The sequence below is a fragment of the Sus scrofa genome, chromosome 6, assembly GCF_000003025.6.
Source record: "Sus scrofa isolate TJ Tabasco breed Duroc chromosome 6, Sscrofa11.1, whole genome shotgun sequence".
In the NCBI taxonomy this organism is placed as follows: domain Eukaryota; kingdom Metazoa; phylum Chordata; class Mammalia; order Artiodactyla; family Suidae; genus Sus; species Sus scrofa.
Window position 1 is genome coordinate 156,578,531 of NC_010448.4, and position 24,475 is coordinate 156,603,005.

Here is a 24,475-nt window from a genome sequence, read left to right on the forward strand (position 1 = left end):
CCATTAGAGTACACAATTCAGTGGTGTGTAGGATATTTAAAGTTGTGTGATGAGCACTAATTCCAGAACATGTCATCACTGCTCAGAAGAAACAATTAGCAGTCATTTCCTACTTAATCCAGCTTCTGTCCTCCATAAAACTTAATGCTTTTCTTGGAAAGATGTTCACTAGTTCCAAGAAATTCAAATTTCTGGGCCCTTAATGCTGTTGTCTATATAAAGTGGCCTACAAAATTCACCAAATTTAAAACGGTTGATAGTATTTTCAGGGTGTCAAAGATGATAAACACAGATACTACATTTAGAACGTACAACATTGATCTTATTCTTGGAATGTAGGAAAATAGATGCTCTTATCTTAAAGTCACTTTTATTTTAAAAGGAGAAGACTGGCAAGCCTCTGGCTTCATTGTCTGAAATTTAAAAGGCTTGGGTCATTGCATATCTCACTCTGCCTCTGGATTAGCAGTAGGTCAGTCTGAGTCAGAGCAGAACCAAGTACTGTAACAAGGACAGATTTGCCTCAAGGTTTCTTAAAAGAGCATGGGTAATGTCTGAGAGTTCATACTCTAATATTCTAGACAACAACTGAATCAACATGCATCTGTACTCCAGGAAGGGATTATGACACTAGACAACTAAATACATGCTTGATGTCCATTTTAAAAATACATAGGTCTCTGTGTCTGGGGGCCTGTTGTTTAGAGTTCCCGTTCATATCATAACATATCTAGATTTTAGATGTTTATCTGTACTTCAGTGTATCCTGTGAAAGGTGCAAATGGGCTTGATAGGCTGGTAGGGAGGGCATTTATGACTACAATTTAGGAGAGAAATGCCTGAAACATGTTAAAAATATTAGATGATACTATGTCATTTTTATGCCAAAAAACCTGAATATATTACTATAGGAAATGAGAAAGATATACTTCTTACTCATACTGATTCATATTAAATTGGATTGTGCAAAATTCAGCTACAATTACATTTGCCAAGCTGCCTTGACTAGAAAAGACTGCATGAAGTTAAAAGTGGAAGAAGACTGGGAGACCCATCAGTCTGTGTGTGACCACAGGGAAGGAGGTGGAAGATGTTTGAGTAGAAGAAGCATCCAAGAGAGCCCCTTAGTGTAAATAATGTAGGACAAAGCTGGAACTGCCAAAGAGTTTCCCTGTCTTAGAGGAAGGGTCTGCTCATACAACTCATCCCTGTTGTCATTGGGTAGCAATGCTTACTAGGCATAGCCTTGGTAGCAATGGAACATAACAGCCCAGCCCTGTTGTGATTGGGCAGGAGCCCTTAGCAAGCTTGGCCTCAATACTAGGGTGGCCATGGTTTCAGCAGCAGCTGGACCCTTGGTCAATTCCCTCTGAACAGGTCTATGGGATTCAAGAGAATTAGGTACAAAGATTATGTTTCCCATACTTCTATTTATTGAAGGATCTACCTTTTTTTTCTTTCAAAGTCCTGTTCGCCAAAGCCTTGCACCTGATGAAAGAAGTTGCTTCATTTGCATAGATCCTAGGTATAAATTACTAGCCTTTCACTCTGAACAGCTTCAACTGTGGCTGTGCAACAACTGTTTAAGTATGACACTGTGATGACTCTTACTTACCTGCCCTATACCTTGTGCTTTTCTGATGCCAGTCAATGAGTGACACCCTTTGAAGAAAATATAATGAGTCTGAGATTTCTTTGGGGCTATGTGAGAATAACACCATCTTGGGGCATGTTGGCATGGTCCTTAATCATCTTCTACATCCTGTGTGAGGCTTACATAGGATGACACCAAGGAATTGAGTATGGATAATGTGTGAATTAACCAGTGTTCCCAGGTCAGCCAATCTGGGCTTCACCTAAACACCAGGTAATAAGATTTGTCACTGAGAAAGTTAAAGTCATCTGTAAGATTAGAGATGGTATGTTGGTTCAAAGCCTCAGGGAGCAGGCGTTAGGTGAACCACTGAGGGAAAAGTCTGTAAGGATAACAAGAGGAAGAGAGTGGAATTGGATGGAGAAAGACTTGGAAATGCAGTGCATATCTGACATCTGAAACAATACGGAAAGAGAATTGGGTAAGAGGAGATAGACTACAGAGCATTCTGACTGGGGCTCCCCATTGGCTGGCCAAAACTTTCTCAAAGATTGCCAATAAGATTCTATGCCAGAGGGGAATGGCACAGTTCCTATAATCATGCTACATTCAGTCTTTAGCCATGAGCATCCAAAGATTGTTGCCTGTTGGATCCGGAAGTGTGAGGGACAGCAACTGTAGGATGTCCCACCATCTAATCTCCTTGTATATAATTCCCTTGAAAGGAAATCTGAGCAGCACATGTACATGGTACCAGGCTTATTTCTTTCATGGGGAAATAAATTTTTGAGGTGCATGTCGGAGAGGCAATTCCTCCTTGGTTATAATGGCTCAGGGGAGTTCGAAGAGCTAAAATCGTTTGGAGATCTCTATGTGGATCCTTATCTGATGTTTCAGGGCCCTGTTTTTTGTTTTTTTTTGTTTTTTTCCAATAAGAGCCCTGACTTGCTTTAGTTGAGCATGCAATGGCTTTTGAGCTTTTTCTCTAGCCTAGCTTCTTGGCCTCTGCTTCTTTTTGGTAGGAAATAAGGGCCTTTTTATAAACTACTGTAGATGCCATCTGGCACTCACACTCAGCTTTTAACCTATTAATGACACTAAGTTACTCAGTAAACCTCTGAAGAATACTGACTCCACCTAAAACCAACTATCTTGTCTTCACTATCCTTCTAGATAATGTTACCCCGTACTATTCAGTGCTTGTATCTTTGCATTTCCAATAACATGTACCCTATGGGCACATTATCCCAGGTTACCAGCTGTGAATTCGGTAGTAAGCAGAGAGACACTGCATTCCTGGGATTTCCTCTGAGACCTATATTCCATTTGACATCATCAAAACCATTAATTCTACCTGCTTTCTTGGACCACTCTCAGTACTGTGTTCATGCAGCTCTTCTAAGAGACAAATACCAAGACAAAGTAAAGATGTCTTGAAGAAAATACTTTGTGAAGGAAGAAGAGTGAACAGTAATAGGTGGGGTTCAATACCATATTAATAGGTGGGAGAGTGGAGGATTTGGTGTAAGGAGATGAAGATTAGAGGACAGTTCCAGAAAATCCTAAGGACACTGTGAATTTCCAGGGCAAAATCTACCCATAGAAGATGCTCATTGAGCAAGTACAACCATATTTAGTAAAAAGTCATACTTAATCATTGGCACTGGGCAGCCTGGGAAGTGGGTGACCTCCACATAAATGCTTCAAAAAAACCTGGAGACATAGCCACTGAATGGTATAACTACCCCTCTTATAGGACCTTCTCTTGAAATGTCTACCATGGGAGTCAAATATTCCTATGTTTTAACCATGAAAAAGGAAGGGTAGCATGATCAGTATGTTCTAAATTATCATTGGATACTTCAAGAAGACATTTGAGACACTTATTAGAAGATTCTGTTCAGAAAGCACAAAAGTTGTACCTTAAATGAAATTACCCATCGAAGACACTCAAAGAACCATGAATGCTATAATATTTTTCTATACTATATTGATGACATTATATTTGGCCCAGATAAATGAGAAGTGGCAAGTATATCAGAGGCACACTAGACACTGAGACTTAAAAACACATGGAAATTCAGGAGACTATCATTTCAGTGAAGTTCTTAGGAGTCCAGTAGCTTGTAGGACACAATGAGACATAGCCTCAGGACAATCTTCACCATGAAGAAAGAAGTACATCCATGGCTGATACCACTCTTCTCGTTCCAGAGGCAGCATATGCTCCCCTTGGTAATAACATTCTGGTCTATGTACCATATGAGGTATAATTCTTCTTGCTTTGAATGGTGCCCTGGGTTGAAAAGGGCCCTGCTTCTTGGGCCATACAGCCTGGCATATCCTAAGGCTTTAGTGCATTCTATGATGGAAGAAAAATATCACTTACAATTAATACCACACGCTAGTAAAATCCCAAGAGAGATTTTTAGTGTGTTAGAATAAGGTCATGTCTCCTGTAGCAGAGAGCTATAACACACTTTTGAAAAAGAGCTCTTAGTATTCTGTTGATGTGAATATAAAGAGAGCAACTTATTCCAGGACATCAAGGAAGTTTGTATCCACAACTGCCCAACCTGAGTGGGGTTCTGTTAGATTCATCAAGTCATAAATTAAGGGAAGTTGGAAGTAATTTTTCATAAAATAGAGGTTGTACTTGAGATCCAAACACAACTAGCTGTACAATTATGTGGCACAGACTATCATGTCATTCATAGTGTTTTACTGATACCTCTCCATAAGCTCACACCTAAAGCCATGTAGAGGATTTTTAATCAGATGACAGAGCATGTTTGTACCCAAACGGGTCATCCCCTCTGTGGCTGCAGTAAATGACTACTACTCTATAGAGCTTGGCTCAGAAAATATACAGAGAAAACCCTCCTTGTGGGCAGAGCTTTGATTGTTGTACCTAAATACACTTTGGAAAAAGAAATAACATATGTAAACATGTTTACATATAAATATAATTATACAAACATAAATTATACACATACAAATATATATAAACATGTATAAATTATATAACCATGGAAAGTGACAAATGACCTGGATAGCTGGTGGAAGACCTGGAAAGAGAAGACAAGGAGACAAAGAGGGCTGTAGACGAGGCATGTGGGTGTATGCATGGGTGGGAATAGGCATAATGATGAGGGCATTTATATTATTTAACACCTACCAAGGGGGGCATCTATCAGAATACTATATGCTAAGGTAGAGACAATGGTTCTGGCAGTTGATAAGGACCAGACATACCATTCACCTCCATACTTTGCCAATAAGCACATGAGTGGAATATTGATGATAACAGAGATGGAAGCTATGCATGCAGCTACAACCACTGGTCCTCATCCACAAATGTTGGTCCTGCTACTGCTGCTGCCCAACATCCAAAATTCTAACAGAATAGGGCAACATCTCCGGAGACTTAACTGGTCATTTGGCAGTTCATTTTGTTTGACGGGAATGCACAAATACTCCAGGCATAGATTTTCCTTTTCTGCCAGCAGGACCTTGACCAGTATTCTTATCCTAAGGTCTATGGGGTGTTTACTACAAGTGACTGCCTTGCTTCATGTAATATGTACGATTCTCCATCACTGGATCAAAGAAGGAAAGTCGTGATCATATGACCATGGGATTTACTGATCCTGTACCATACTGACACACCCAGAACTGCAGGCTTGATGAGGTGGCGAAACAGCCTCTTTAAATAATAGTTGAGATTCCAGCTTAAAAACGGTCATCTTGGAGGCTGGTACCCCCTCACCAGAGTGCATGTGCAAACTAAATCAACAACCATCCTATTGTGGTAAATCACCAATAGGTAAAATACCTGGGCCCAGGAACCAATGGGTAAAAGCGAAGGTGGCCTCATGTCTATCATTCCTAACTACCAGATTTGGTAACTTTTACATCTACTCCTTGTGATTTTGGACTCTCGTTTTAGAGAGCTTGCTTACCAGAATGGCGGATTTTCTAGTAGAGAACACAGCAAGAATCCCAATACATCTCAAGCTATCGATGGCACATAGTGAGTCCAGTGCCCTTATGCTGAGAGATCAGCAGGCAAGAAGGGTTAGCATCCTGGTCCTGATTATCAGGAGAAGGCAGGGCTGCTGGTACAAAATAAGCATGGAACCTGCTGACAAATTGGACATTGCTTGGTATTTTCATGAAAAATAATGATGGTGGAAAGATAGGTAGACTTACCATGCCCTAGACTGAGGGCATGTTAACCAGAGAGAGAGAACCCTCATATGACCTAAATGACATGAGAGAACTTATAACCTGATGTTGGGATGCACCTCTCAGGGACTGGAAGTAGGGAGTAAGGATGCTAAGTGAGCAGCAGGCTCACCCATTTACTAAGTGGGATTAGTTTTCAAGAGAAAATATTTGGTTTTGGTAGAGGTTTTAACTTTGTTTCTACCCTTTCTCCAGAGACCACTATCCCAGTGGGGTTACAGAAAGACCTTAGGAAAAAAAGAACAAAAGATGAAGGGCCCTAAGTAATCATTCTAACTTTATAGATTACACTAACGGGCTCTTGATTATGTGTGACAGTGAAGTTGGAGAAAGCACAAAAAAATGGTTAATGGTAGAACAAAGTGTGGTCACTATGATCATGTACAGAAGATGGTTTTGGATGACACATCTGACAGCTAGAGAGCGCACCTGCGTTTGTCAATGTTTGGGAAATTCCAGTCATCAAATGGTCCATCCAAGCCTGGGGGGCTCCAAGTCAACGAGGAAGCATAACAGGAAAGGAGAAGGGCAATCATTTCTAGTTCAATGTGTGAATTTAGAAGTTAAGCAAGTGAAGTAACAAGTTCATTGCTTTAGGAAGACAGCCTCCTGCAGAACAACTTGATAGCTCCCAGGGATTCACTTATGCATTCAGAGAGGTCAGTGTCAGGGGTGGAGCCAACCACGGTTGGGGTGACTCTGGTCATGGATATTCTCCTACAGGGTGGCTGCTGTTCCCTATGCAGATTCTCTAGACAGGAGGCATGTCCCTGAGGATTCCTGTGGCGCCAACTTAACTGGAGTGTGGTGAAATCATGGCTGGACTCATTTTTAATATCACTGAGGAAATGGGTCACCAGTAGCACCTCAAATTCTGGTCCATTGAGGATGGAGCTGCTGTTCGCATGCTATTTTTTTTCCCAGATTTCAGTAGGAGCCAATCTCTAGGGCAGGAGCAGTGCAGAGGAGCATCTCTGGCAAACATCACCCTGCCCTCCCAGAAGCAAATTCATGTAGAGCAGTTACAGTAGCTCCCGATGATGGTACATAGCTGACAGTGTCTGATTCCTGGCCTCTCGTTCTCTCAGGGTCTCCTAAATCATTTCTGGAACCTGGAGAGGGCCTCCCAGATATCATTTCATAGAGGCCCAGACGAAGCTGGCTTTTAGGGGCCATCCTCACCCAAACAACGCTAGCTAGGAATTAGTTCTTTTAGCAAGGTTTCAGAAGTCTTTCTGGGCCAACAGGAGAAGCTTCAACCCAACTAGAGAGACTGTCCACAGATACTAGCAAGAAGGTAACATTTACAGCAGGTTTATCTGCATCATAACGAAATCAATCAGCCAGTCCTTTCCAGGTCTATGGCCTGGAGTCTGAACTCCATAACACTCAAGGCAGCCCAGTTTCTGGACTGTTTATAGCATACACCATGCATGTGTGTGTGACTGTGGAATTGTACTGTGCAAGTCTGGCTACAGAATGAATTTCCAAATCCCGTGGAGGGTGGCATCCTTCCCATAGTGGGGGTTTTGGTGTATATGATTGGCTATTCTCCAGAAAATATTCAGGTACAGGGACTTGTCCATGAAAAGTCTACATTTGCTTTCTGTTCCTACAGTGGGTGTCTCGAGGATTGTCAGGAATCCAGTCAAATCCCCATGCATTGCCCTTAAGTCCTCAGGAGTATATTTCGAATAGCTTATTGTCAAATCTCCCTCAGGAACTGGGGCCAACAAGAGGGATCTATGTGTTGGGGTTCTGGCTTCTACTTTCCTAGCTTGACCTGCTCATTGTTTTCCTTAGGTGATCACTCTGATCACTAGGGCCCTGGGTCATGGACAGTGATCACTTCTTCAGGTTCTAGGACATCATCTAATGAGTACCAAAGAAAATTGAAATGTTTAAGTTCCTTCTTCCCTGAAGCTAATAGTCTGTCTGATTTCTAATGCTCCTAGGACATAGATCACTGAAAAAACAACTTTTCAATAAGTGGAAATAGTTGGTCTCTTACCCTTATGTAGATGGGGGGTTCTGGTCAGTGTTAGGAGTTGAAACGTTGTAAGAAGGTACCTTGTGAGTGGGCACTTCTGTTTCTAGTGTCTATTGAATGGTCCTCACCACATACACAGCTGTGCATTGTCCCTGGTCCATAAAGATACTCCCACTGTGACCATTTCAAGGTCTGGATTCTCCAATGGAAGGTCCTTCAGGGAACAGCAGCTACAATAGACTTGTTCAATTGTGTGAATACAATTATGTGCAAGACCATCAGTACAAGTGGGGACCAGCCTTAAGCTCAAGGCTGTCTTCTAAGTGACATTAGGAAAATATCAAGCTATATATTCTTGCATAATCCTAATCTTGTAGAGGTCAACCATTATGGTTCCTTCTGTCTTAAGAGGAAAAGTACATATCGAGGGCTCTGCACAGTAGTATGTTGTTCCAGGATAAATTTTTCTCCTTCTGGTAAGAGGTCATAAGTAGCTGCTATGGTCTGAAGGCAAACTTGACATTCCTCTTTGATTCTAATTGTTTGAGAAATACACACAGGTCTCCTTATGCTGCCCAGTTCATAAATCAACATTCCAAGCCTCTTTCCTTGTCCCTCATGAACAAACAAGTCAAAATACTTCCTGAGAGTGGAATAGATGATGCTGGGGCAGTGGACAATTTTTCTTTGACAATTCATGGGGCTCAAAAGTGATGGATACACAGAAAAAGCTATTTCTAGGTTTCTGGTGATTTGACAGAATCCCCAAAGTAGTGAGCAGGGTGTATGAGTTAGGAAGCACCAAATGAATTTTTTCTATAATTAATGTCTCTTAAGTCCTGTACAAGCCTGTATTCACATGTACCTGGCTGCTGGAAGGGTAAATCTGGAGTATCATCAGGAGACCTGCAGGGGTGCAGTTGGTCATAGTTAAGGAAGGCTGTTAGCAGGGCATGAACCCTTCCCTGCCTCTTCCTCTAATGGGTGGTAAATTTAGTTTGGCATTTTTGCCCCGAGACTGAGTCTGACCTGTATAGGTACTGCTGTTTTTTCTCTCCCTGGCCTCCCTTCAACTTGGAGGTCTGGACTCATGTCCTTTTGTGTCTATTCCATAAGTGCTGAGGGTATTCACTTTGGGGTTTTAGCTCCAGCTGTGCTTGTGGTACTTTGTCATCCATTTGTCCTGGTGCAAAGGTATCCTTAGCACTTAGTTAGTAAATGTCTTCCTGGAGGAGGAATGAGACACTCTGGCATGCACAGAAAATGATTTCTTCAGATAAGTCATGCCCATCTGTCGGTAAGGGCTGGAGAAAAGGCCTTGTATAGGAAATACTAATGGACTCAGTGTGATTTAAAGGAATCCCTGGGATCTGCTATTTATGGGCACTGTCTTTCTCAGTCAGCTCAGTCAAGTAGTGTTAATGCCACAGTTTGCCTTCAAGAGCTTCACTCAAGACACTCTTCCAGTGAGACTTCTGTTTGCAATTGCATATTGGTGGGGTCCAATGTCCAGTGCATATTGTGAGAAGTTCTGGGTCTGGGGCCTCCTTCCTGTTGCTGGGTCCTGTGTGGGGACCTCAGTTTAGTCTGGCTCCTCATTGTATCCAGGCAGCAGTCAGCAGAATGGCCTGTTGTTTCATCTCTCGTTGTTCACTTATTCTCCTGAAGTTGGTCTGTCATTTAAAAACTTGAAAGGCCATTTCAAGAGGTAGGCTTCCTTAAGGCCCCTTCTACCATCCTTAATTTCCTCTGTATGTCAGGAGCCCTTAGACCACTGAACATCATCTTGAAGTTCTCTGGTATCTCAGGATATATATTGATGTGTTGCCTGTAGGCCTCAAAGACCTTCAAGCAACTCAAGGATCTTCTTTAGGTTTTTCTTTTCCTCTTGTATTAGGGCTGCTTTGTTGGGGGAAGCCCTTTTCATATCCCTGAAAATGCAGCCCCCAAAATAGTCAAGTTTTAATCTAACTCTTGCACTCACACCCCAATTAGGATCTGCTGTTGGTACATATGTGCAGCGGATGTCTCCCTGCTAGATTTTTCTGGCACCATTCTATAGTTTTCTGAAATAAGGAATTGAACAGAATTGTTTCCCATGTTGAATTGTGGGGTGAAAAGATGTTTTTATTCTGAGTCATCTCTATAATTGGGTATATTCTTGCAATTCAATAAATCCAAATATGAAAAGGGGAAATGGACCCAAGTCAATCCTACCAGCTTCCTGATATTAGAGTCTATGCCCCCAGAGGGACTCGCCTTAATAGATATTGCCCTGCCTGGTTTGGGGTAGCTTTCTTGGGCAAACTGATTACCCTGATGGGTGTAAAAAGGGAATACCATTCTGACTTAGAGGTCCAGACCTGAGGTTATGACGGAGAATCAGTAGAGCCGCCAAGTGGGGGTGGTTGGAGGAGCTATTGGAGTATTCAACTGAAGTGTCAGCAAGTCATTCTCCTCTTCATTAAAACAGTCTCTTTGCCTTTCCTTGTCAAAATGCAACCTTGTCTTTGCAAAGGTTTATTCTGGTACAAGAACATGAAAGATTGTAAGATTTTTTTACCTCATTTTTCTTTTATTTACCAGTTAAATCTAATCACGAAGTTTTAATTAGTTGTGTTGTAATTTAATGATCCATTTTGAGGCCATTTTTCCACAAAGTCTAAAGAATATTGTGGCCAAGGGGTATTACATAAAATACTTTTTCATTTTCATGAGTTGATAAAAGTTGCTCAATTTGGGAGAGTGAAACTTAGAGGGCTACAAAAGGGGATAGAATGAACATTTCTCATTTGAAGGGTTTTTTCACATTATTGCAGCAAACAAAGCTTTTTGAAGGGTCTGTGTGGTTAGGATTTGCTGAAATTATCCAGCCACCAACAAAGTTAAGATGTGTAAGCCCCAGAAGAGATGTTTATGCCCACTGCTTCACAGTTAATGATAAAGCCCAGAAGGATGCAATCTCTTAAAATGGGGTGCATAGGACGTGGTTTCACATCATGGGCAGATGCTCCAATGTCTCCATAAATTCTCCAATCATGTGAAATTTGCCAGAACTGCGGGGACCAGTGCCTGTTTTCTTCAGAGTCAAGTTTAATGTCTAAGGGAGTTCTATTACAGACTAGGGTAGACTCACTAACTGGAACTCTGTCATTGCCTTTTTCTTTGGATGACGTGGTCAGACTAAGTTGGAGAAGTTGCATAGAGCTGGAAGGATAGTGGGAATCAGAAGCCAGGCTGGCATCTGTGAATCTGACAGGAGCTGGATGACTATGACTTCCCACCAGTCACAGAGCTCTCCATGTGGCTGCTTTCCAGCAGTTCTCACCCACTGCCTTCCCCAAACACCTCTAACATGGCTTGGCTCTCCAGGAGTCAGCCTTTCTTACCATGAAGTTCCTGTTACCTTGGAGGCCATTGCTTCCATCACTGGCTGGTATGTGCCCCACCATGGGCCATTGTTTATCATCTTTCCTACATTTCCTCATTCAGTGAAACAGTCCCTCAGGGTGTCTGTAACAGTGTCTGGCCAACAACTGAAGGTACATGGTAACTCCCAGTGAAGGGCTTCCTGTCCCAAGAAGTGGTAGCTGCTTGATAATGGTAGCAATGACATAGCAATGATACCCTGTGTCATCCTTCCCAGACTCTACCCCAGGACAACCCAATTTCTATTTGCAGATGGTTTTGACGATTCTCTTAGCTCCAAATTTGTTTTTCTTACTACTACCCAGTTCTAAGAGGGGTTGGTTCCCTTTTTTACCTATTAAAGATGTTTCTTCTCATTAAAGATGTTTTGTGGTGGTTTCAGATTTGAACTGGTTCTTCCAGCTCAACTTGCAGACTTGGTGTGGACAGTAGATATCTCAAATTTCTGCCCTATTCTGCTTGTATGAACCAAAACTCTGGTCAACTGAACCTCAGGAAAAACTCCCAGGCCAGATAGTTGCTTTTGCATTGCTTCTTGAATTTAGCTGTCCTTGAATGCTAAGCACAGTGTGCTTGCTGGTTTAGCTCTGAGCATTAAATAAATATGCCCAACATTTTGGGTGTGTGTCTTAGATTTTTTCCTATATTTTCATTTTCTTCTAATAGGCTTTTTGACCTATAAGATGCCTGTTGTTTTACTTCTAGGTTGTTTTAACATTTTAGTGAGTTTGTCCCCAATTTTCATGGCAACCTGGACACCATTCCTCTTCAATTCTACTAAAATTTTGAAGTTTTTTTCAATTCCCACTATCTTATTTTTCTTGTAATGTGTATATTTTTTCCACTGTACAGCATGGTGACCCAGTTACACTTATATGTATACATTCTTTTTTCTCACATTAAATGTTCCATCATAAGTGACTAGACAGAGTTCCCAGAGCTACACAGCAGGATCCCATTGCTAATCCATCCCAAAGGTAACATTCTGCATCTATTTACCCCAGCTCCCAGTCCCTCCCCTTCCCCCTTGGCAACCACAAGTCTATTCTCCAAGTCCATTAATTTATTTTCTGTGGAAAGATTCCTTTGTGCCATATCTTAGATTCCAGATATGTGATATAATATGGTATTTGTCTTTCTCTTTCTGACTTCTCTTAGGATGAGAGTCTCTAGTTCCATCCATGTTCCTGCAAATGGCATTATTTTGTTATTTTTTATGGCTGAGTAGTACTCCATTGTGTATACATACCACATGAAGTTTTTTCAGTCACACTGGAGGATAAAACTCTTGATGTAGATTTTAATAAAATACAACAATTTAATACTTTGCTATCCTGTTATTTCCATTAAAGAGTAGAATGTCCTGCCTTGGGAGTATCTATTTCTTGTCTCTTAGTTTCCCTTCAAGGGAACTGAACACTCTAAATAAGTTCTAATAAGTCCTGTTAGTACTCATTTGTCCAGACATTAGTTATGTATCAAGCAGTAATGGACTGGCAAATCATAGACTGAGTTTTCATGAATGCGTGGAAGAAAACTGGACTGATCTACTAGGACGGCTTTGAATGGTGGAGAGAAGCACTGCTTTAAAGGTTTCTTTTGTCCTTATATTTTTCTAAAGTTAGAGAATTTGCCCTATTTCTATCACAGGGAATAAACATATGGTTTCTACTATAGGTGGACCCTTGAGATATGAATTTGATTGCAAGTAGTTTATTTGGGAGATGTGGAAAACTGGTAAAAATGGAAGTGAAATACAGAGAGAAAGGCATCCAGTGATGGTGTATTACTTTGCCAGCTATCACTGGAAACTACCCTAAGAAAATACTAGGGAATGATGTAAAATACACCTAGGAATTACATACCCGAGGCGCTGGGATGTATCTATATACCAACCTCTGTTACTCATGGGGGCTCATGTGGGAGGGTCTAACAGATGAGTAAACAAAGTGTTGATAGCCATGGATACATTCTCCTGAAAGCAAACCCAGACAGTGACCCAAAATTGTGATGATACACAATGGTACCATTGTCACCCTAAGCTGGACTCAGTTAACAGGCTGAGAAACTTTGTATGGACTGGTAGGGGGACTATCAGGTGAGCATATTGGTGTGAGAGCTCTCCATGCCAAATCCAGCTTTCTTCTCTCTTACATCACAGCTGTTACTCCCAAATAAACCTTCTACAAGCATAATTCTTTCAGTATCTGCTTCCAGAAAAACCTAGTTTGTAACACCTTCCTTAGTGAGCCAGGGCTGATTAGACTGTTCTTTTTCTGATGGGTTTGTTACACATGTCCAAACTTTATCATCATGTGCATAGTTCTTAATGGGCAGCTCATATTGCATAGATGGTGTGTGTGTTAGGCACTGTGAGGACCCAGCAACAATCATAAACAGGAAGAAGACGTGTCCTGGGCTAACCAGAGGCTCCATTACAATGTGCTCTCCAACACCTCAAGTCCCTGTGGCTCTTCAGGGAAGGAGGTGCAGGGAAGGGTGTCCCACCACCTAGAGGAGATGCAGAGCTTCTCCTGTTCAGATTCTGCTCCTGGCAGATCATGTAACTCACATCACCTTAACTATTTAGCAGAGCTTCTGTTGTCTACTAGCTCTTATTTTTGGATATCAGATACTGAAATTTCAGTACTTCATTATAAATATCCCTTTTTTTCCCTCCCTAAAGACTTGTTTAAATTCACTCCTGTTAAACTTAGCAAAATTTCCAGGGCATGTGGAGATACTGCATTTTATCAGTCCCTCTGAATTGCTCTTTCAAATCCTCTTTAGTCAGATAAACTTTTTTATTGCTTGCTTTCTTAGGCATTTCTGAAGGAAAAAGGACAATAATTACACTGGTTTTCTTGTATCTCTTCTCAAGCCTCTGTAACTTGAAGTTTACTATTCCCCAATACCAGACAAAAACTTCTAGCAACTATCTACCTAGAGCAACTCTATTCAAAACCCCTAGGGTCTACAGTTGAAGCAGTAAAAATCATTTATCCCCAGGTATTCTTTTACCAGAAATCAAATCCTTCTTTGAAAGGCCATTAAAGTTTACCTCTACTCTCTTCCTGCTATTGGGGTCACTAGGATACAGTGAGCTTCTGGTAATGTGTAGACTTTGTCTACAGGACTTGACTTGTCCTCATCCCTTGCCCATCCTTTTTTCAGGGAGCCATTGACTTTTCCTGAAATTGCTTTGCAGGCTAAGTGTGGAGTTCTTCCCCCTCTTCCCATTGTCCTAAAAATGATTTTTGGAACATGTGTTCCTCAGTTATTACTAGGGAACCTCTTGCTAATAGTTCTGACCTTATTCATAGTTAATCTTAGACTAGACAAGTAGTGATAAATCTAAATACAGATTTGGGGCTATCACACTGCCAGGCTATTGACCTTATCACTTATATGATCCTGTCTTAACTTCCCTTCCCCAGTCCTCACATATCTTAGGAAGTTGGGGGCTGATGTTGATATAATGTTAAAAGAATATTTCACAGTCCCAATATTTCACTTGGATGTGGGATCATATTTCATGTAAAATTGTATCCTTCTCACTTGTAGTCAACAGGATTCCAGGAATATTTAGAGAAGTCAGTCTCTAGATCTCAGAGCAGAGATGCCCAGATCCAGCCTAAGTAGGCTACAGGCCCGTATTTAGAAGGACATGGCCTTTTCCTAGGGATGGACTGTCTCCTAGGTATCTATGCAGCTTTGTGCAGTAGTCTGGGGTAAGTGAGTAGCTTCTGGCATGAGGAGACCCCACATGATTGGTTTGAAGGGTTAAACTTCCACCAGATAGCAATCTAAGCACATGGGGCTCAGCAACTTCTGATGACAGTGGTGCTTTTGCTTGATCAGAGAAGGATCTTAGGGTTGATTCTGAATCATAGCAAATCATGTAATATGAGGAGTGAGCCAGATAGTGGTCAGAGTCTGCTGCCAAGTTCCCTGTTGCTGTGAGGCAACAGTGTGTGGGGTTCAGGCAGTGTCAATAAGAGAAACCAAACTCCCTATTCCGGAAAGATATGTCTTAATAGACCTTGGGGGTGGGGGGACTTAAGGGCAGATAACTTCATTACCTGAAAACCATGACATCTGGCATTTTTGTTCTAGTCACTCTAGATCGGTCTGAACTAAGGCAATGTGAAGGGAGTAGGTACACCTGAGAACAACATCATTGGCTTTCGGTACCTTTTAGTGCCTTTGATGGCTGATGGTGGCAGCTTCTTAATCAAATGTCTAATCACTATGTGTGACTATAGAATTAGACTCAGTCTATTGGCCTAAAAACTACAGTCCAAACACTGTTCCTTCTGGGTCCCTATTCCACCCTGCTTCCTGTTCCCTGCTGGTACTTATGTCTTCAATGGGATTAAAGGTTTCCTTGTTACATGCTTTAAAAAAAAAAAAAAAAGTTGCCATTGTTTTTCTCTTGCAAGATAAACTTCAGCTTAGATTTCTCTGTACTGATAACCATTGATCCTATTCCCTTTTTTTCTAAAAATTCAAAGGTTTTATAAAGAAATGTCTCAGATGCAGCTATACCTAAAAGCCTTTTACTTCATCCTAAAACCAAGATTATTCCTTAACATGGATCATCTTGCAGAAAGGCAAATATTCTCAGCAGAAATTTTAATGTTTAAATGCCATGAATTTCTATACCAAGTAGCCTGTCACCTATTTTGGCTTGGTGAATTTTCAACAGAGTGGAAAAATTCTTGTTCATGAGGGAGGGAGGGACCATGACAATCACGGACTCCACCTCAGGGCTAGAAGCTCTTGGGTGAAACCAGGAACAAGTTGTGCTAATAGTTGCTGACCCAGAAATGGCTAAAGAACCCATTCTGTTTGTGATATCCTGTGGGTGTAACTTCACAACGTGACTCTTGGAGAAAATTTTGTATTTTAAAGTGGGCCTGATCTCTATCTATAATGAAGATGTAATCTGGTTGGTATAAATCTTGATAAAGAATGATTTCTTTCTTGTAAGTTTCAGGCAGTGGAACACATATTAGTGGTTCTATGTTGTCATTTTGTATGTTCATAAAATCCTTTCTTCGACTCCTTTGTATGTTCATCACTCAGGTTTTAGTATTCTGATATTTCCCTTCAAAGACAAGTTTAAGAGCTACTACTGCTAATTCTGTTTAGAAAGCTTCCAAGCACTTACCTGTCCTCTCGAAGTTGATGGGGGGCTCTACTTCACTGTACCTAAAAGTCAGCCCAGCTGCATATGACCCTAGGAAAGTGCATCAAAGCTCACATTCCCCCCATTAGTGTACCATGCAGTCCTTTTCTGCAATTCTCCAGGATCCTGCTGCTTCTTGGAAAAGGTGCTATCTAAACAGCAAATTAGGGATGTTTATACTACAAGCTTTGATAACACATTCTGGATTGTAGAGTGGAGTACAAGCTAGTGTCAGGGCAATGCCTCGTCTTCCCTTGTCTTAAAAACACCTTCACCCAATTCAGCACTAGACCTCATAAAAACTCTTTCCATTATGATGGGTGTGATTAGTATATCATGACTTTGTTGAGGGTTTTCACTGCATTTTATGGTTAAAATGTAATCTATAAATTCCACTTCTCAAACCAGCATTAGGTTTTGAGTAGAAGAAAAAAAATACCTGGCTTTAGTCAGAGAAACATTAAAAAAAATACTTAGCTTTATCTAATGGCTATGAAAAAACCACTCTAAAGAAGCTACTTTGACTATGCAAGGTCAAATATTTGTCTTCCCAAGTTCCTGGCACAAACCTAAAACCCTTGGAATGGAATTCCTAGAGTGATAAGTTACTTCTGTTAGTCATAATGAGTCCTCCTTTATCACACCTGAGCTTAGGCTAATGAGGTGACTTAGAGTAGTCCCCCTAACTAACCTCAGGATGGGGGTGGTCACTAGAAAGACCAAGTAACTAGAAAGTTGAACCTTCTGGCTCTACCCACTGACTTCTAGAAAAAGGAAGCACTGGATGGAGATTAAGTTCAGTAACTTTGAACAATGAGATCTAATGAACTTCTGCATTAGTTGAACACATGGAAATGCATAGGAGCTCTATGCCACTCCCTCCTCCCCTGCCCCCCCCCCACCTTACCCTGTGTGTCTCTTCAATTTGGCCATTCCTGAGTTATATCCATTACAACAAAGTGCTAAGCATTAAGTATTGAGTTGTGTGAACTGGTCTAAAATTACTGAATTTGAAGAAGGGGAGATTGGGGACACCAAATTTAAAGCCAATCTGGACAGAAATACAGGTTTTACCTCAAAACCTGATTGGTGCCTGAAGTGGGAGCAGTCTTGTGGGACTGGGTCCCTTTACTGGGAGTTATTGTCAGATACAAGTTAAGTGTTGGCTGAATTGTTGAATACCCAGTTGATGTTGGAATTGGTTAGAATCAGAGAGAATACCCCAAACCATACATGAAGAAAAATGCACATGTTAATCCTATAAAATTAGGTTTGAACGGTTAGTAATACAAGAATGTTTAAGCAAGGTTTTTGTCAGACCCTTTCAGAGGCTGGTAAGTGCCATACATAATTATTCCTTGAATAAATGGAAGTGACCATTGTTCTCATTGAACGTTCCGAAGTGCTAGTTTTTCCGTAGTTGGATAATTCCATTTGAGGGCAGACATGCTCAGCAGCCTATGCTCATTCTTCTGGAATAAGAATGGCATTAACAATCCAGGCTGAGGCATATTGGTAGTCTTGGCAAACTAATCAATTATATTCATCATGCTAGACTGAATGGTATTCCTTAGAGAGCTTACATAGTAGTTGCCATGTGAGTGAAATCATTTCTTTGTAGTCATTGTCTTGATGGTTCCTTTTGCAGGCTTCCGATCATATGTAATTTGCTGCCTTGCAAGAACAGTCAGTACTTTTAACCCTTAATATCAAGGCATCTAATGATGTGTCACATGGTATAAACTATAGTTCTTACTACTAAAATATTAGTATCGTCTATGTCCATGGTGTGAAGTTAATGTACTCAGTTAGTGGATCCTATGTTTGGGCTAGTGGGTGCACATAAACATCTTTGTCCCATTCAAAACTCCATATTTGTCCCACATATAGGACAAAATGCTGCAGTTACATATATTTTGTACATTCATAGGACTGGGATTCAATCTTAAAGAAGATTCTCACGCAGATGCTAAATGAGATTCTTGAGTGTCCTTTGAGCCAACATACCTTCTTAACTGTGTCCATTGGATACACAGACTTCTGTGGGCACCCTGAGGCAGTGTTTCTCAAGTTCATTCCTACCCAATTAGTACAACCAGATTTGAGATTCTTATCTCTTCACTAGAAAGTTTGGGACTTTTCTTGGGAAAAATAGGAGGAAAAAGTAAATGGGGAAAAAAAGCAATTGTAACCATAGGTCAAAGCTCATCCAAGATGGGTACTGATTAAAGCCCTAGATATTATTGAAACCAGAGATACAGACAAAGCCTGCATCTATGGCAGGAAAAACCTTGTGTGGCTCCTACCTCAGTCTCGCTGGGATATCTGTATCCCCTGGTTTACTACCTCCTCTCCTCACTGGTGCAAGTTCTTCAGAGTCCTACTGAATAATTATTTCTCTTTCCCAACCCCTTTCAGAAGGAATATTGGAGCTTCAGCCTGAAAAGCATAGGTCTAGCATTCAATCACTTTGATCATAGAATCAGTGATTGACCAAGTCTCTTAATCTAAGCCTTCCTAAGACGGAACTTGAGAATTCCCATACTGAGAATCTTAAATGAAAAGCTTTGCTCTTCCTGTTTTTCAGCTGAAAGAAAAATATCACTGAGCACAGACAGAAATCAGTTGCAAGGTCAGTAGCTACCTAAAAGAATCTCAAAGCTAGACTGTGTATCAGTGGTAAAAACACACCAAAACCTACCACTACCAGAGACTGGAATAATCCCTGGTCTTATTTCCAGGGATAACTAACTCTCCAGGGTGTTACTTGCAAAGTGTTAGACACACCTTTTCCCTATAAGTCATGGCAACCTGAAATTTGGACCTGTAACAAGCTTCCCTGGTGGGTGTTGGGATGACAGTTTTGGGAAGTATTGATGTGATAGGTAGCTGAAAGCCTGGCATAAGAAGCCCATGTTTGGGGAAAGAAGGGATACTTTATAATTGCTTGAACAGACTGCTCCTGTGCAATTACATAGTCCTGAGCCTGGAATAAAAGCATGTGCTATCCTTGGGTCTGGGTGGTGGTGATGTAATTGAAATTATGAGGACAACCTCGAGGTTGTGGAGAGTCTTGAGAGGGTGAACTTGGACCACTCAACTAAGGGACAACTTCTATCACTAACACTGCCCAACAAATTAGGAAGTGACGATTTGGCTTTCTCTGCTAACAGGCAGAAGAGAGCCATGTGGGCCATAAGTAGAAGAGGCTGTGCTTGCATTCAAGGACCCCTGGATCCTAGGAAACTGAAGAGTATATCAGCTCATCCTGACAATTGGCTCTTTCTCCCACCACCATTACCACCCCTACTTAGATGTATGATGGCAGCCAAGCTGAGGCCTGGTCCCAAACGCGGAAAGTCCCCTACATTCTCTTCTTTATGGCTTCTTTGTCTTGAGTCTTTTCTAGATGAGTCAGTTTTACCAGTATCCTGAACTCATAACTTGTCTCTTGTCTCACTTTGATCTCTTAAAATTCTGCTGCTTCATAACCGTAGAAACTATTCCACTGTGAAGATGAGTGATTGTGCAGAAAGAATTAGAAGCAATAATTCATTCACAGCAAAATTACATTGTAGCTAAGCTTAACCCCAGGGCAACTCACCCTGCCCCTCTGGTCTTCCTTTCTTACCTTCCCAACCAGGGCAGGTTGTTAGAACTCAGTCTGCCTCTAGCTTTTTTCAAAATTCCTGCCAGTGGGAGATGTGATATAGTCCATCCCAGGTCCAGGCTCTTTCTGTCCACCCAAGATGTCTTCAGAGTTATCTGCCTGGTGGTACCCCCCTCTTCTGCAAAACTCCCATCTCGTTGTATGCCTGAGCCAGTAGTAAAAGATTTGAATTGCCTGATGACTGGCTCTGATGTTGTATCTCTAAACAGAGAGCTGCAGACCTGGTAGAGGATGAAGCTGAACCATAAATAAGACCCTCTGTCTTCCAGGAAGAGCTGCTATTGGGATCCCCTTGAAGACTCATTCTTTAGCCATCATTTTGAGAACTCTGCTCTTGGCCTCTGTGCTGTTTTCTATGCTCTTAAGTCTTGGAGATCAATGAGGATGATCCCTCTTGGGATTTTACGGGTGGCAAATGTGTGTTCCCTTGTTATAAAACTCTCCATGACCATTTCCCAATGAGAGATATTTGGACGTGTTACCTTTACAACTGCCAGAACATAGAATATGCTCTGGATCCTTGTATGTGGATCTGAGTTGCGTGAAGCTCTGGTACTTATATTGTACAGTTTTCTTGATACTAAGTCTAGTCAAATACTGCAAAAAATAAGCTATCTGAAGAGTTCAGGCATTTGTGATAACCAGGTTTGAGAGAACTTGATTCCCAAAGTCAAGAGATGGTGTGTATACTAGATTCTGGATGTAGAAGGTGGCTGCCTTGTGAGGAATGGAAGTTTTGTTGATGGGGGTGAAACTTTGTTCACCAGTGGGCACCACCAAAAGGATGATTGCCCTGATATTTCCCTCCTCCCTGTTGATGTCTTGCTAAGATGCGCACCCTTCCCCGCCAACCCAAATAGCCTGGCAGACTTGCATGGAAAAAGTTAGAGGTTATATTCTGTCCTAACAGGGAACAGAAAGCAGGATACAGAACGACAAAAAAAATATATCCAGCATAGACATGTAGTTTGTTTCCATGTCTACAGACACACAGTGTCACACGTAGTCTTGCCATCTTAAGTCCAATTGTCAAGAATTAGTTTAGACCCCCCTGAAGGTAGCTGTATGAATGGACTGCAAATAACTCTGAAAATCTTACTCATTCTTGCAACTCATCTTTTCAACTTTAGCTGCCATATACTGTATCTGAAGTTTACCAATTCCTACTGTGACTAATTGGAAATAATCTCACAAGCCATTTCTTGAATGTTTTTTATGAGTTTCTCCAAACTTTATTTCTTATCCTAAAGGTTCATATTCAGCAAAAGGGAAGACTTGGCTTCCTTTCTTTGATACTTTGAGGATGTTTTACCTTTTGTTCACTATCTTCTTCATCCAGCACAAAGAAATCCACCTTGGCATTATCTCTCATCAGTGGCTCTACTTTTCATGTTGTCTTTACATGTTTGCCAAGACCAACATTTAATGCTGTCGACACAATAAAATTAAGTGTATCATCACCATGCACTTCACAGTAAACATACTAGACTGTGTTGAGCCGGGGATTACATCAGTATGCACCATTAACCTGAGTCAGTATATACTCCTTTATAGCTCATACTAGCCATGCATTTGAGTCACATGTCCTAATAGGGTTGAGGTGAGAATCTTGAATCACTGGAATCCAAGTTGGTAGCTGTCTTTAGGTACAGCAGTAGAGGAACAAAAGTCCAACTAGCCATGAAGGTCTCTTGTACCAGTTCCTTTTAATAAATAAAAAGGTGATATTGGTTATATATAAACCACTCCTTGGGTTCTAAGGTACTAGCTAACACTAAAAATGTTGGTTTCTGTGGTTATATTAGGAAATACTCCTTAGTTTGTAACATTTGTTTGAATGCTAAGGTCTCTTTTCCCCTTTCTCCCTCAGTCCAGGATACCAATGTCTACTAATGACCTAGTTCCTCTGACTTAAGAGTAGATGATCATGTCTTATTTTAGGACTGTATGGACTATTGACAAGAATTGAGCTTTCTTGGCTTAAATATTGCCAAGAAGATCTCATGTTGTAGTTCCATGATATCTTGATCTCAACAGTGTCTCTAATAGTCTGGAATACTATTAGTAAAAATACTTCTGACTTGTACATAACTGAAACCTGTCAGAGGCTTAGACTAGCTCTGCACAGATTTGGAAAATAGCACTCTAAGAGAATTCACTTGACTTTGGTATTTCTCAGAGAGGCTACTTTATCTTGTTCCCTGTTAAAGATACCTTTGGGCCAAACTTGATATTGCCTGTTCCTTAAATCAGGCTTACATCTGGTGTTGTCATATAAGTCAGTGGGTTTTATTTTCTCTCAACCAAGAAGATTTGGGTTGATTTAAAATCTTTCAGGTCCTGATGGAGGGATCCAGTGGTTCAGTGCAAGTGTCCTCAGTCCAAGACTTTTGTAGGATCATTGGAAGCAACTGGAGACTTCTTTCACCAAATCTGAATAACCTATGAAGATATGTCAGACCCAGGAAGGAATTAGACATTCAAAATTTTTATTGGGATTAACATCTAAGAAAAGGAGAGAAGAATAGAATTAGGTAGAGTGAACATTTACACTGTTTTGTAGGTCTAACATGTGTGAAAAGAAGTAGGGAGGGAGAATTGAATAGAGAGGAATTCAGAACTGCAGTGCAGCTGGGAAAGCTTCAGCCAGCCAACCCTTCTCCAGCCCAAGACTGCTTGTAGGAGAATCTTCTTTGAATGGAAGTGGCCAGGCTCTACCTCACCCACAGTGCCCAGTTGCTGGGTAGGCCTTTTGGGAAAAGAGTGGCTTCAGCTCAAACACTATTGGATCCTGGAGGAGGTGCAGCTGGAGGTCAGTTCTTTCTGGAGGGGAGATTTGAGGAGCATAGCCCTGTGGCTGCCACATAAGCTAGAATGGAGAACATTGCATGGCAATATCACTGACTTGCCAAGAGCTACTGACTATGTGAAAATGACCAAGGTAGCTATATAGGATTTCTTGGCACAAAAATAGAAAATAAGACCTTTAAAACTGAACATACAGTTTAGACCCAAAGTACCCAACAATGTAGCAAGTAGAGAGCTCTCTGAATTGAGAATTGCCTGTTGAGATTGGTTCCTCATTGGGCTAAGAAGCTAAGCTTTTACATAAACTTCTTGTCTTTGTCACCAACATGGGATTCTCTCCTTCCTGACTTGACACAGCTCAGATGGCACAGCTCCCTCCAGCTGAACTGAACCCTGGAGGAGCTGATGGCTAAAGGCCGCCTACTGAGTTCCTTCTCCGCAAATGGGAATGAAGTCCTCAAAGGGAGGGGATCTAGAAAGTTCCTCTTTGTCTATCACAGCCAGTGTCTCATCCACAGGAAAGATGGGGCTGTTGAGAGGAAGATTACCCTTGCTCTCCTGCCAATGGCACAGACGGAAAATACCTACATCCATCACCAGAGTGATAGCACTCAGAGAATATCACAGTTAAGGCATTACAATAGCTGGGCTTCAGTAACACCACCAGGCTGCCACACAGTTGGCAACAATGAGCCTTGTAGTACTGTGACTATGTAGCACAAATGGTTTAGTGTGTGCAGTGATAAAGGATGGTCACTGAGACACACACCATGAGCTAAGTGGTGCTAAAGGGCCTTGTTAGAGGTTCCCTGGGTACTGCTTGCTATGTGAAAACAAGTAACTTCAGCTGCAAGAGGCAAGAAATGTATTCCAGTCTAAAGCATGGATATTAAGGGTGCTTGAAATAGTGTCAAACCCCTGATTCTGGTACAAGGGATCAGGGAGTCTTAATATACATATAAACTCACATTTAAAAAGTAATGTAAGGATAACACAAAATGAAGACATGTAGCTACAGATAATTAAGATACTCTAAGGTATGGCTATTTGAAGGATACATTGAGATTTCAGCCTCCTTGAGACTAAACACTGGCTATGTCTTATGTTGAAATATTAACAGCTGGTCTATTCATATTTTGTAAGCAGCAGAGTTGAATGTGACTTCTGTATGTGATATTTTCTGTACAAATTCTGAGCATTCCACACACTTCCCCCAAGTGCCATCTTCTAATTTTCCTCAATTATATATTTGACCTAACATTTCTCTTACCTAGAATATCAATTAGTTCATTAAAAACTGGTAACTCTTGGATATACGCCCTTTGCCAGTCATTGCCAAAGTGAAAAAATATGCCTTTAAATAAAAAGTTTTGAGGTTTTATAAAAGAAATTCAAGATTGGGGTTGCACCCTGATTCTGATCTTTGAAGAGTAAACTTACTAGTTTACAATAACAAGTGAAAACAGGGACCACAGATTTGTCCCAATTCCCCTGATATTTTTCATAATTTGGAAGGGAAGAGCCAAAATGATTCTGGATCAAGCT

The 24,475-nt window shown here is 41.1% G+C and overlaps 1 long non-coding RNA gene across 3 annotated transcripts in view; it reads right to left on the reverse strand.

The window, feature by feature from the left end:
* Window positions 21,325–24,475, reverse strand: part of LOC102158888 — a 277,481-nt gene continuing 274,330 nt past the window's right edge. For all 3 annotated transcript variants that reach the window (XR_002345486.1, XR_002345485.1, XR_001309424.2), the window contains one exon: window positions 21,325–22,564. This is a non-coding gene — a long non-coding RNA (uncharacterized LOC102158888). The remainder of the gene's footprint in view (window positions 22,565–24,475) is intronic.